General features: G+C 43.3%; 1 protein-coding gene across 4 annotated transcripts in view; it reads left to right on the top strand.

The window, feature by feature from the left end:
* The window catches only part of Mp (collagen XV/XVIII-type protein multiplexin), a 731,849-nt gene that overhangs the window by 270,162 nt on the left and 447,607 nt on the right, over positions 1–14,080 (top strand). The window lies entirely within an intron of this gene.

The following is a 14,080-nucleotide window of genomic DNA, read 5'->3' as shown; positions in this document are numbered from 1 at the left end:
AGGAGGAAGAGGATGTGAAACTTCATTGACACCAAGGGGGGTAAGGGATCAGTGGAGAACAAGGTGATAGGTCTGCCGACCGCTTTAGGTATCCGAAAATGAAAAAAGAAAGTATATATATATATATATATATATATATATATATATATATATATATATATATATATATAATATTGTTACGTTTAGTAATGTTTTTATTACGCTGTGGCGTACTGGTAGACTTCAAGGGGTCGTGCACCGGAGGCCTATCTCGCTAGCCGAACGTCCTCTTCTCTAATCTGCCTGTTCTCCGCTACCCAGGTGCACATACCTAAATTACAGATGTGGTACCATTTCCCTCCGCGCAGACAAAGCCCACTGGGCGAGTCAGACAGTCTCTCGAGGAATAAAGCGCTTCAAACGTGCAACATGGGCAAGTTCATACACATGGCGAAACCTCGCCTCATTGAGACTTATGTCCTAGCACCAGAGCCGACTTCCAGCACATATTTCTGTACGTGCAACAGAAAAAACGAAGCAAAAGCAAAAGACTACATAGCCTGACGGAGGCTTTTGCTCCGAAATACAGTCTGGCAAAATAAAATAAAATAAAAACTAAAAATAACATGTCATACACAACTTAGCTGAAATTAGAGAACATCATTATATACAGATACAATTTGCAAATTCTGATCACACATGTAACCATCACAAATATAAAAAAAGAACAGGACAGTAAATAGTAATGAAATACCTAAAAAACATCGCAATATATACAATAGGTGAGGTAAGGAAAGCATCTGGAGACACATACATTCCTAAGCACCTTGAACACACAATAAGCAAAACAAAAACAACAACAACAAAAGGACACAAATAGTGTACTCTAAGCAATTGGGACACAGAAAGTAATAGATAATCCAAATTTCTGTATTAAGTGTATTCAATACAATTATAAAGGAGAAATTCCTTGAACTTATTTTTGCAAGTTTTCTTATTTAGGTCAAGTACGTCACCCAGTTTGTTGAGGAGACTCGGTATTTGATAATCAATATGTTGTTGACCATAGGTTGTTCTAGTTTTCGGTGTTCTTATACTATGTGTACGGAGATAGTACTCAGCACATCAAGAAGAATCGTACATGGGGTATAGTTTATTATTTTGGATATACAATAATAACTTATAATAATATATTTGGTTCTCTTGTAATATGAGATATTTAGGGAATAACGGACGTGTGCTAAGACCTTGTGGCATACCGTAATATCCCTCGAATAGTCTTAGTACCTTCTTTTGTAGTGTAAGTAATGTTTTATAGTTTTGAGCCGTCGTTGTTCCCCAACATAAGACACAATAACTTAGCCTGGAATATATCAGTGTATAATATAACGCTTTCTTTAGCCAAAGTGGTAATAACGGACATAGTTTGTACATACATCCAACGCTTCTACTTAGATCTGCTGCCAATTTATTTATATGTTCATTCCAGGAAAGGTCTTCCTGGAACCACACACCCAAGAATTTCTGTACCTTGACTTGTTCTAAAGTCTGACCCTCAAAGGAGACACTTAGACTTATATTCCGTGGCTTTTTAATGGGTGCAAACAATACATATTTTGTTTTACTCGCGTTTAGCCGCAACTTGTTTAGTTTAATCCAGGAAGACAACTTATTTAAATATGTGTTTACAGACTTTTCAAGTTGAGAGATCGATGAACCAGCAAAAAATATATTGGTGTCGTCAGCATACATGATTAACTTAGGAGAATCCGGAATGCTACACAAGTTATTTACATAAACTATAAACAACAGAGGACCAAGTATCGATCCTTGTGGGACACCTTTGTTGACCCTCGCACGGGGAGATGTCTCTTGATTAACAGCGACATACTGATAGCGGTCTGTTAAGTAATTTTGAATTAACCTATTGGCAACGCCACGGACACCGTAGTTATTAAGTTTTTCTAAAAGAACACTGTGGTGCACGGTGTCGAATGCTTTGCGGAAGTCAACAAAAAGACCAAGAGTATATAGCTTTTTCTCAAAATTGGTTAGTATCTCGTTTTTAATATTGAGTAATGCAAGCTCGGTGGATTTACATTTTTGAAAGCCAAATTGGGCATCACTTATTACATTGTACTTCGCAAAAAATTTTTGTAATCTAATATTATTAACGCTTTCAAAAACTTTTGACAGAATCGGAAGTACCGATATCGGTCGGTAGTTTCCAATCTCTTGGTCATTACCACCCTTGAAAACCGGACATACGCGAGCTATTTTCAAATTCATCGGGAAATACGCCGGTAACAAGAGTTAAATTAATAATATGTGACAACGAAGGTGATATAACATCAGCGACGTATTTTATTGGTATAGCTTTAATATCATCGTAACCTGCTGCACAATTGTTTTTTATCTTTGTTATTAATTCTTCGGTTTCATGACATGAGATAGTGTGCAGAACTATAGAGTTAGATAAGCGACGGTCATTTACAGGCAGTTGTGTATCCTCGTCATACCCCGCATCATCGAAATCACAACTTTTTATGAAGTAGTTATTCATTGCCGTTGCCACCTCTCGGTTACCAAGGCCACTAGAGTTTTCCAAAACCCTAGGAATGTGGCTTTGTTTTATTTGACCAGAAAGATTTCTAACCTCGCTCCAAATTTTGCTCGGATTATCACTTATTCTGCTAAATAAATTCTCATAATACCTGAATTTAGCGCGCCTTATTTCACCATTTAGATGGTTTCTGTATTTTTTTGAACTCACTGAGTAATAAGATATCTCGTGTCTTTATAAACGCATGCTACATGTTGTTCTTCTTTGTAATTTTTTTAAATAGCGCATTACTTATCCAAGGTTTTCTAATTTTCTGGCGTGTTGCGTTCTTCACAGACACCGGGAAAGCTTCATCATAACATTTTATGAGTTTATTAATGAATAGCTTGTATGCCAAGTTAGCATCCCTTTCTTGTAACACGTGGTTCCAGTCTGTTGCAAAAACACGATACCGGAAGATTCCAAGCGTGTCAGCGTTGATCTGACGAGACCGTACTTTTTTATTGCTTTTGCAAGTACCATTAGAAGAAGGAATGGTGCAAAAGATCGGTAGATGATCGCTTATATCTACTGCCAGCGATCCAGCAACGCAAGACGTTGGGAGTGTGTTCGTCGAACATATATCAAGTAGTGTCGCAGTCTCTGCAGTTAGGCGGGTTGCCTTAGAAATTACGTTATTACAGGCAAAGGAAATTGCCAGCGCTATTAACTGCCATGAAGTTGCATCCTGAGAGAGCATATCGATGTTTACATCGCCCATTATCACAAATGGAAAGCCAGTAGGACACAAGTACTCAAAAACGTCTTCAATGAATGAAATGAACTTTGTTTTACACCCCGAGGGTGGTCTGTAAACGATCACAGCGAATGCTTTTTCTAAGCGAACCATGAGGCACTCTACAACTTCATTAACCAGGAAAAATTGGGAAAAACTGAATTGTCCAAACAAACGCAAGCCTCCGTGGCAAGGGTCAGAACAACAGGAGCGATGGGAGGCTGCTCTGCGCAGCTCGCAACCGGGTTTACAGCTCCGGACAGTGAGCTGGGCCAGAAAGGTCGCCAAAGCACAGTAGTGTCCGGCCACCTAGAGCGGCCCGAGGGCTCGTCGTCATCCTGATTCCACTTTCCCAACCACACCCCCCTCCTCAAATGATTCATTCGTGAATCAATAAAGTTGATTACCTACCTACCTGGGCAAGTTCAGTTTTTGCAGACCGTCGGCCGTTCGAATGGAGACGCGCTATGCAGTAAACTAAATCACTGATGCGGTCTAAAACAAGATAAGGCCCCGCATAGTGCGCTAGCAGTTTTTCTCGCTCAAGCCGCGTTTTCTAGTTGGTTTCCACAGCAACACTAGGTCGCCGCGATTGTACGTCGCGTGTCGGCGTCAGTGGTCAAAATGTGCCTTTGAGCGGTCTTGCGAAGCAAGAGTGCGCAAATAAGCAAGGCGTCTAGCTTCTTCGGCCCGAGAGATGATCTCGGATATGCAGGGATCATGGTGGTCCAAACACGGGAAGATGGTATTAAGGGTATGACGAGGTGGTCGAGCATATAGAAGAAAGAAAGGACTGTAGCCGGTAGTTTCATGCTGTGCGGTGTTGAATGCATTATGTGATAAAAGATAGAATACTGTCCCAGTACTTGCGATCTGATGCGACATACATAGACAGCATGTTCGAAAGAGTTCTGTTCGTTCGTTCAGTTAGGCCGTTTGTTTTGGGATGATATGGTGTAGAGTGCCGGAACCTTGAGGCACAGACACGAAACATCTCTTCCATATGTCCGCGGCAAATTGTCGGCCACCGTCACTGATTACAACTTTGGGAGGTCCATGTCAAAGAATAACAAAACGTAGCATGAAGAGAAACACATAGGCTGCAGTGGCCGATGGTATGGCAGCTGTCTCGCAGTACTGTGTAAATGGTCCGTGCAGATGACTATCCAGTGATTTCCGTCAGAAGAACGGGGATAGGGCCCTAGGAGGTCAATCCCAACTTGTTTGAATGGAGTTCTAGGGGGTGGCACCGGATGTAATCGCCCTGCAGGAGCACTTGTTGGGCGCTTATGACGTTGACACTCGTTACAGGTAGACAAATATTGTTCCGTCGTCTGGCGCATTTTGGGCCAGTAGAATCTTTCTTGGAGACAAAGAGACAAAGAGACGGCAAAGAGTTTTCGCTGTGCCTAGAAGACCGGATGTTGGGTCATCATGCATAGCCTGTAAGACATAAACGCGAAGACTCTTCGGAACCACCAGAAGATATCGTGAGCCGGTGCTGGGGTAGTTCTTTTTGTAAACTAGCCCGTGTCGGATGCAGAAGCGTGTAGGCGATGATTTTGGTTTGGTAGCAATGAGTTGCTGTATGGAGCTGTCCCTTTGTTGCTCATCCTTAAAGGTCATGGCATCGGAAAATGGTTGATGCAGTGATGCGATGTAGGTGTCGAAGTTGTCCGCGTCACATTCCGTCGTTGGAAGTGGTAGTCGCGAAAGACAATCTGCGTCAGCGTGACGTCGGCCGCTTTTATAAGAAACCGTGAAGTCATATTCTTGTAGAAAAAGTGCCCAGCGCGCCAGCCGATCAGATGAGCCACGCAGATTAACCTACCAGCAGGGACAATGATGGTCTGTCACGACAGTAAAAGGGCTTCCGTACAGGTAGGACCGGAAGCGCTGCACTGCGAAGACTACTGCAAGGCATTCTTGCTCTGTGACTGTGTAGTTACGCTCGGACTTGCTGAGTGAGCGACTTACATACGCTACGACGTGTTCTTGGTTATCCAAGCGCTGAACCAGGACAGCACCTACACCAATACCGCTGGCGTCTGTATGAAGCTCTCTGGGAGCCAGAGGATTGAAGTGCCGAAGTATCAGATTAGTCGTCAAAAGAAACTTCAACTCCGAAAAAGCAGACTCACAATCAGGGGTCCAGTCAAACTGCGCACCTTTCTGAAGCAAACACGTGAGCGAGTATGCGATATTGCCAAAGCCAGGAATGAGTCGGCGAAAGTATGAACAAAGCCCCAAAAAGCTGCGCAGTTCTTTCACCGAATGAGGTTGCTTAAATGCTTCCACTGCGGCCGTCTTGGCGAGATCCGGTCGTATGCCTTCTTTGTCTACTAAGTGTCCAAGAACGAGAGTTTGGCGCTCTCCAAAACGACATTTCTTTGAGTTGAGCACCAAGCGAGCTTTGCTTAGGCAGTCCAGCACAAGCCAAGGCGTATGTTTTGCTCACAAAAGGTGCGCCCAAAAATTAGAACGTCCTCCAAGTAACACATACACAATTCCCACTTCAATCCACGCAGAATGTTGTCCATAAAGCGCTAAAAAGTTGCAGACGCGTTGCAGAGTCCAAACGGCATCACATTGAATTAAAATAGTCCGTTTGTTGTAACAAATGCCGTTTTTTCCTTGTCTTCCTCGTGCATTGGAATCTGCCAAGAGAAAAAAAAAAAACTAGAGGAAATAATCGTTCGGTCACTTATTCCGCTCAGCCCTGTAGCCAGCAGATTTAACATACTTCCGAAGATTCATAAACAACGTAATGCGGGCCGCCCAATCATCTCTGGCATAAACACTACAACCGAGAACTTGTGCTATGTTGATTCCGTTATTAAACATACTCCCGAGACATTTACATCATTCGTCAAGGACACCAATAATTTTCTTCAAGACATATTAAGTCTTAACACTCGCCAAATCAATACTTGTAATACTAGATCTCGCTTCACTCTATACTAACATACCGCATGCTGATGGAATTGCTGCAGTGCTTAATGCATACGAGGATTCTTGCCTCAACAAAACAATCGATATAGAAGCCCTACATTTGCTATTGAATCTTATTCTTGGACTCACTTTGAGTTTAATAATTGTCATTACGGTCAGATCAGTGACACATCAATGGGAACCCGAATAGGCCCTACTTATGCTAAGATTTTCATGGGAATTCTAGAGAATAATTATCTGTCGAGCACTGACCTACAGCCTTTGTTTTATAGATGGTTTATAGATGATATATTCTTTATTTGGACACATGGGGAGGACACGCTCTTAAAATTTATAGATGGATTTATTAATTTCCATCCGTCAATGAAGCTTTCGCACAGCTAATCGACAAATTCTGTTAACTCTCTGGATGTCACCGGCACGCTTTCCGAAGGAAAATTGCTCCCAAAATTATACCGCAAACCTACTGATAGAAACCAGCTTTTCCATTTTCAGAGCAGTCATGTGCGGCATTGTAAGACATGTATACTTTATAGTCAGACTCACCATATTAAGCGATTGTGTTCCGATCGCGAAGACTTCCTATCTAACTGCGAGCAACTTAAAAGCGCTCTCATTAAACGACGGTATCCAGCGGACTTGGTCGATGACGCTATAGACCGAGCAGACCGATTGAATAGAGCCTGTATTCTTAGCTCAAACAGTTTGCCTGAAGAACGTGCTGGCACTAATCTCGTATTTACTTACTCGGCATCAGTGCCAAAGGTTCTTTCTATTCTCAAACGCCACCACAACAATCTTACCCAAAATGTGCATCTGAAAAATATCTTTCTTGAACCACCTCGCGTAGTTTACCGGCGCACTAAGAATCTCCGCGATATGCTAACATCGTCAAAATTAAACGAACCCACAACATCTGGCTGTGCACCTTGCAACAAACCACGCTGCAAGGTTTGCCCACATATGCAAACCACCCCGGGAGCCGTTAGTACGTCGTCTAATTTCACCCTTAAAATTCACGGCCCCTTTAGTTGCGATAGCTCTAACGTCATATACATGCTCGAGTGCGCCGTCTGCAAAAAACAGTATATTGGCCATACAGAAACATCGTTCGGAATACGTTTCAACTACCATAAATCACATACCAATACGCAACCTAACCTCCCGCTCTAAAAACTTATTCGCTTACCAGGGCACTCGTTCAAAAAAATTATGGTCACAATACTTGAATCGGGCTTTCATTCTCACCACGATCGGGAAATCCGTGAATCGTACCTCATCTACAAATTCAACACTGTGTCATCAGGTAAAAACGAAAGTACAGCCACGCCTTCTAGTGTGCCCACCAAGCATTATCAGCTTTACCACATGGCCCGTAGAGTGATCGGTTAAGCTTGTTAGATACCGTCTCTAATGCTTCTGTTATTGTGTATATTTGTGTACCCAATGTTTACATTCACTCGAGTTTATTAATCATCGCCGCTATCGCGAATGTGGATGCAAGACTGTATTTGAACGCGCACGCGGAATAAAAGCATCAACTACTCATCTTATTCATATCACAATGACTGAGCTGTGTATATGACGTGCAATCTGACTGTAATATCACGCGGTTTTTTGATATCTTGATATCCATGCTTTCATTGTTGCTTTATCATTATCTATCTCCGGTTCTTACAGAGTTATGCTGTGTGCACGAAGAAGTGATTTCTCCTCTTTGGTGTTCTACATTTTTATATATGTATATATATTTATTTATGTTTCTGATCATATCTAACTGTACCGTCATGAACACTTCACGCTATGAAATGTTTAATTGCTGATATACGTCGCCGATCTTTATTATTTAATGTGAATTGTACTTATAAGCAAGCGCGTTGACATGTACTCGTTACTTTGACAAAGGCTGGTCCACTAGCCGAAACGTCAGTCAGAATATACCGCGCAAAACCAACGTGCGTCGTACTCTATTTTTTCTTATTCTACCGGGGCCAGCATTACTTCCTTGCTGCAACTATATATATATATATATATATATATATATATATATATATATATATATAATGCTGACTTACAAATGCAACCCAATAAACAATTGTATCGGGCCAGTTGGTATGAATCCATCTTGGTAGGAAGCGCAGCCACTATTACACAGAACACACAACACAAGCGCTTAACTTCAACTAAACGTTTATTGCAAACTTCAGAGTTTATGAAGGGGATGAAAAATAGAAAAGTAATAATAAAAGGCGGAATAACAAAAACCACACGTTCCAGTCCCGTACATTACTTATCCGTTATTATCTATCACCACAACCAACAGACAAAGTTCTTTCCACGTGAGCGAGATAGAGGGTGCACTAACACACTCAAAATGATCACGTGTCATTTCCACAGGTTCTACTATCAAAGGGGTAACAGATCTCTGTCCAGATATAACACGCAAGTGTTATCGAAATACGGCACACAAACGCACTCCTTACAGTGGATCGCCAAGTGACCATTGGTGCCCTTTTGCACTTTATTGTGGTGCACTTTAAACCCCTAAAGTAGGCATCTTTCAATTGTTCCCACATAAACAAGACCACATGATAAGGACACTCTGTATACAACCGACAGTGCACACTCAACATATTTACTACGATGCTTATTTTGGCACCCCTTCTTTTTTTTTCAAAACAGGACAAGTTTTGTGACAAATTTTTGACAGTTTCTTTGGAGCAGACATAACCACTCGGACGCCCACTTTATTTCCAATCTTTTTAGGATTGTGTGCCGCACCATGGATATAGGGGACAACAGTCGTTTTACGCTACTGCAGGGAAGTGTTAATACGCTGCCTATTTTGTTTCTTTAGAACCCTATGTAACGATTCAGCGACGCCTATAACCATTCGTTGCGGGTAACCTACTGCCTGCCGCCGCAAAACTTGTTGCTCAAAGCTCTTCTTCATGAGGTGAAAACAGGACTTCTTCAATAGACAGCGTATTAACACTTCCCTGCAGCAGCGTCAAACGACTGTGGTCCCCTATATCCATGGTGTGGCACACAATCTTAAGAAGATTGGAAATAAAATGAGCGTCCGAGTGGTCATGTCTGCTCCAGAGAAACTGTCAAAATATGTCACAAAACTTGTCCTGTTTCGAAAGAACAGAAAAGATGTTAAATTAAGCATCCTAATAAATATGTTGAGTGTGCACTGTCGGTTGTATACAAGGTGTCCTTGTCATGTGGTCTTGTTTATATGGGAACAACTGAAAGATGCATAAATGAGAGGTCAAAAGAGCACCGCAATAAACTGCAAAATGGCACCGATGGTCGCTTGGCGATCTACTGTAAAGATTGCGGTTGCCCCCCGCCATGGTGGTCTAGTGGCTAAGGTACTCGGCTGCTGACGCGTAGGCCATGGGATCAAATCCCGGCTGCGGCGGCTGCCTTTCCGATGGAGGCGGAAATGCTGTATGCCCGTCTGCTCAGATTTGGGTGCACGTTAAAGAACACCAGGCGATCGAAATTTCCGGAGCCCTCCGCTACGGCGTCTCTCATAATCATATGGTGGTTTTTGGACGTTAAACCCTACAAATAAATCAATCAAGGATTGCGGCTGTGTGCCGTATTTCGATAACACTTGTGTGCTATATCGGGACAGAGATCTATTAACCCGTTTGATAGTAAAAGCTGTGCAAATTACACGTGGTGATTTTGAGTGTGTTAGTGCACCCTCTATCTCGCTCACGCGCGAAAAGTTTTGTTTTTTGGTTGGGGTGATAGATAATAACGGATAAGTAATATACGAGACTGGCAAGCGTGCTTTTTGTTGGTATGCCTTTTATTATATTTTTTTCTTTTTCACCCCCTTTATAAACTTTGAAGCTTGCAATAAACGTTTAGTTGGAGTTAAGCGCTCGTGTTGTGTGTTCTGTGTAATAGTGGCTGCGCTTCCTACCAAGATGGTTACAAATGCAGGCGCATTTATGTTTTAGTTTCGTTATATTTTGGCGTGAAAAAATGTTTTTTTTGCGGAACATTTATTTCAACGTTGTGCGGCTGCGTTCGCCTGTCCGACAGCCTGTGTGGAAAGACGGCCTGTCTGAAGAAGGCAAAGTTCATCTAAACCACTATCTTTAAGACGCCCCCCCCCCCTCCACGCCCCTCGTTGTCCACTCATCTGATGCTCCTTCCTTCAATGAGCTGTACTAGGACTAACAAGAATTATAATATTTTTGACAGCCAACAAATATGTTCATCGTATTACGCCTGACTCTACGTGGCGGCTTGATTGATATGTGGGGTTTAACGTCCCAAAACCACCATATGATTATGAGAGACGCCGTAGTGGAGGGCTCCGGAAATGTCGACCACCTGGGGTTCTTTAACGTGCACCCAAATCTGAGCACACGGGCCTACAACATTTCCGCCTCCATCGGAAATGCAGCCGCCGCAGCCGGGAATCGAACCCACGACCTGCGGGTCAGCAGCCGAGTACCTTAGCCACTAGACCACCGCGGCGGGGCTCTACGTGGCGGCTTTAGAACATGGTTGAAGAAACACAAGTTAAATTATGGCAGCTGCTTTTCGCGCTAGGAGGGATAAGGAAAGCAGGAGCGCCAGATTGTCGTTGCAACATGACTGTTTGAAAGTGATTTCTCCGATTTATCCGGTGCCCAATTACTTTCCATCCTTTGGCTCAGTTTTTTTTCGCATTATTTGATGACTCATAAATAGAAGAACACACGTAAAGCCACAATTTATGCTGAGATTTCTACTGATTGTATTGTTCTATTTTAATTTCTCGCCCACCAACGCTCAGATTTCGTGAACCTCGCGACACCACGTGGAAGAAGTAGCACAAGTCAGTGACCGCGCAACAACTTGAAAAAGTTGCCATAATACAATGCAAGCTTTAGAACAAGCATCTTAATAAAAGAACAGAAGCGCTTGTAAAAAAAAAAACAAGTTTGTGTAGCCGCTGTACATAGTTCATCGAAACTGTATACACGTGCCAGTAATTATTAGGAAAACATCTTAACCTCTTTTGAAAAACTTGGTTCCTCAGTTCTGGAAGTTTCTCCTTCCTACACCTAGCAGTTTCTCACTTCAAATCAATTTGCACTGGACACACCTAATGAAGACTAAGTCCGACATGGCCTAGTGAATGCAATTTAAACGTCCCCTTGTTATTTTTGTCAACAAGTCTCGGTATCGCGATGGAGTATTTCATAAATTCACCAACTGCCGGTAGCTTTTCGTTAGTTTAGATTTTGTGGAGTTCTCGGGTGGAATACGGCATGTTTAGGGCAAGGAGTTCAGTATGACTCGGTGTGTGTGCCCGTCCTTGCATGGAACCAGCCTGCTGCATCTCACCGCCTCCAAAATCTGCCCGAGGGAATGCACTCGCGCCTTGCTTTGAAAAGGTGGTGCAGCTGAATTTTGCGTCGTAATGAGTGACCCGTCGACCACGTGGACGAGCGATTTGACGTGGCTGCGGCACCGAAGTGGACGCTAGCCCATCCAGCTCGGTCTTCAGTAACCAGGAACGAGCAATATCTCTCGTGAGAGCTAAATGCTAGTGACGGGAATTTACATTCACCTAACTGAAGCAGCATCGCCGATGAAGAACACAGATGGCTAGCCTGCGAAACCAAGTGGGCGCGTCAGACTAGCAATCTCAAGTGGCCATTGCCGAGAGCTTTCACGTGCTCAGTAACGCTGAAGAGGCTTAGAGAAAATGTGTTTGCACCAACAAATGATTCAATGTTTTTCGGGACCAGACTGTGATTTCGTTTTATTTTTCATGTTGAGTAATGCATAACAATGATTTTTGCGTTATTTAAAATAAACTCCATCAGGTGGCTTTTAATGTGCTGTTTTTACATCTCCACACGGTTGGTCGTTTTTGTGTTTGATTTGTAGCCGGTCACGACACCTTACGTAGAGGCTCGTGCTCGGCTCGCACGAAAATTGACAACCTCTAAAACCAAATACACGCGCAAATACACATAAATTTTGCTTACCGAAGTTATTTCACTGTAGCTTCAAAAGCGGTGCACTTGAAGTGCGAAGCAAAAAGTAATCAGGTATGCCCAGAAAACAGAACGACTTCGCTACCGGTGCAGCATTCTGTTTGGCAAAGTACACTGCGTATTCTCGATACAGCCGCTTGGCGTCATTATTGACCTCGCACTCACCCCACCGAATACATGAACAAACAGCGAATTTTATTCATATTCCGTATACAACCAGGCCCCTGAACCGCACTGCCAACAATGACTTCCCCCTTTTCCCGCAAATCTGGCGATGTCTGACTTCCACGTCACCAGTGTCGAGTGTGGAAGTCACTTAAACACGCTTACAGTGGTTTATACCGCGTGGTCCATGAAGCGTACAAGCATTTTACATTCAAATTCGCAGCGTGACTACACAGTCTAGCGCTTCCTAGACTATATTCATGCTGACACAGGAACTGTGCGCAGATATGCGACACGTACAACGTGTCTTTGTTTATATCGTTTTGTCACCTGTCCGCTCTTGTCACAGTAGCCTCGTTGATGGCGCTACGGAACGCATCACCTACCGATCATGTTTGGTAAGACGTCTCCCGCGCAATTCAGAAAGCGCGCGTTCTAGCTGCCACTCTGGAAATACGTCGCGCACCGGTAGTCGCAGTACAATAGCCACCTTTGTCGCAGAGAGTATCGTCATAGAATGAAGAACCAATTTAGACAAAGAAAACTGCAGCATTGACAACAGTACGCAAGATCTGCAGTGATAGCGCATGAAACTGCACCGAGCGATTGTGCTGCGTAAGTAAGAAGTGTAAAACACAATTTATTGTTTTTTTAAGTGTAAAAGAGCAAATAGCCGCCCTCTTTTTTTCCGTACTGGTCTGTACGCGCATACGCGGGTGCCTGGGCTTGTTCTTCATTCTATGGCTATCCTTTTTAAACAGAAGTGAACAAAAGAGGCTGCGAGTCGTCTAGGGCTACGGGTGTCTCGTTATTTTTTGCCTGCTTCTTCTGACCTTGTCGATACAATTTAAACAAAATATACCCAGCTGAGAGGAATCGGGGAATGATGTGCCCACTCTGCTTCGGTGGCCTCACTCAAACCGGTTTGTACCGGAGAAAATAGATTCGTTTTCCACCGTTTTTCTCTCATAAGCGCCAGACGAAAGAAACCGGAGGAAAGCGGGGCCAGTCCTTTGAATATGCTCCCGTGGTTGCTCCGGAAATGCTTCGCACACCACTTATGCCGTGGTAGATGCTCCCCAAGTTCTCCGACTCATCGCTTAGCGGTATTCATTGGCTGTTCGAGCAGTGACGTAGGTAGTCTGACCGTGGGGAGGCCGATCCCCACAAACATGGCGCTGACCAAGCCAGTGCAGTGAAGATTGGACGAAGCGTTCAGCCACATTCGGGAAGAAGAAATGGTTCTGTGCACCCGGATATCACAAGCGACAACAACCAGCAACGAATGTTATCATCGACAGAAGAGAGTTGTGCGAATGGTAATCGTGTGATGGTTCCCGGCTGCGAACGACACATATTGATCTCCCATGTTGTGGGAGACTTGGCGGTCGCTGGTGCGTTGCAAAACAGGTGAGTGAGCTCCCTTGACTTATCTGTGTCATCTGAGTTATATGTCACGTAGTGCTAAGATAGGTGACGTTGGGTAATGGAGAAACAGGTTTTAAATAATGCTCTAATTTTACTGGACGTCAGTAAACGTCAGCGGAGATTTCGATAATGCATTGTTTCGTCTACGAGTCTTTTTCTGAACATCTTTCGGCAATTTTAATCACACCACTCTAA

This window comes from Rhipicephalus microplus, chromosome X, assembly GCF_043290135.1.
Source record: "Rhipicephalus microplus isolate Deutch F79 chromosome X, USDA_Rmic, whole genome shotgun sequence".
Taxonomy (NCBI): Eukaryota; Metazoa; Arthropoda; class Arachnida; order Ixodida; family Ixodidae; genus Rhipicephalus; species Rhipicephalus microplus.
Note: the sequence above shows the minus strand (reverse complement) of the source record. Positions and strands in the feature narration are given on the sequence as shown.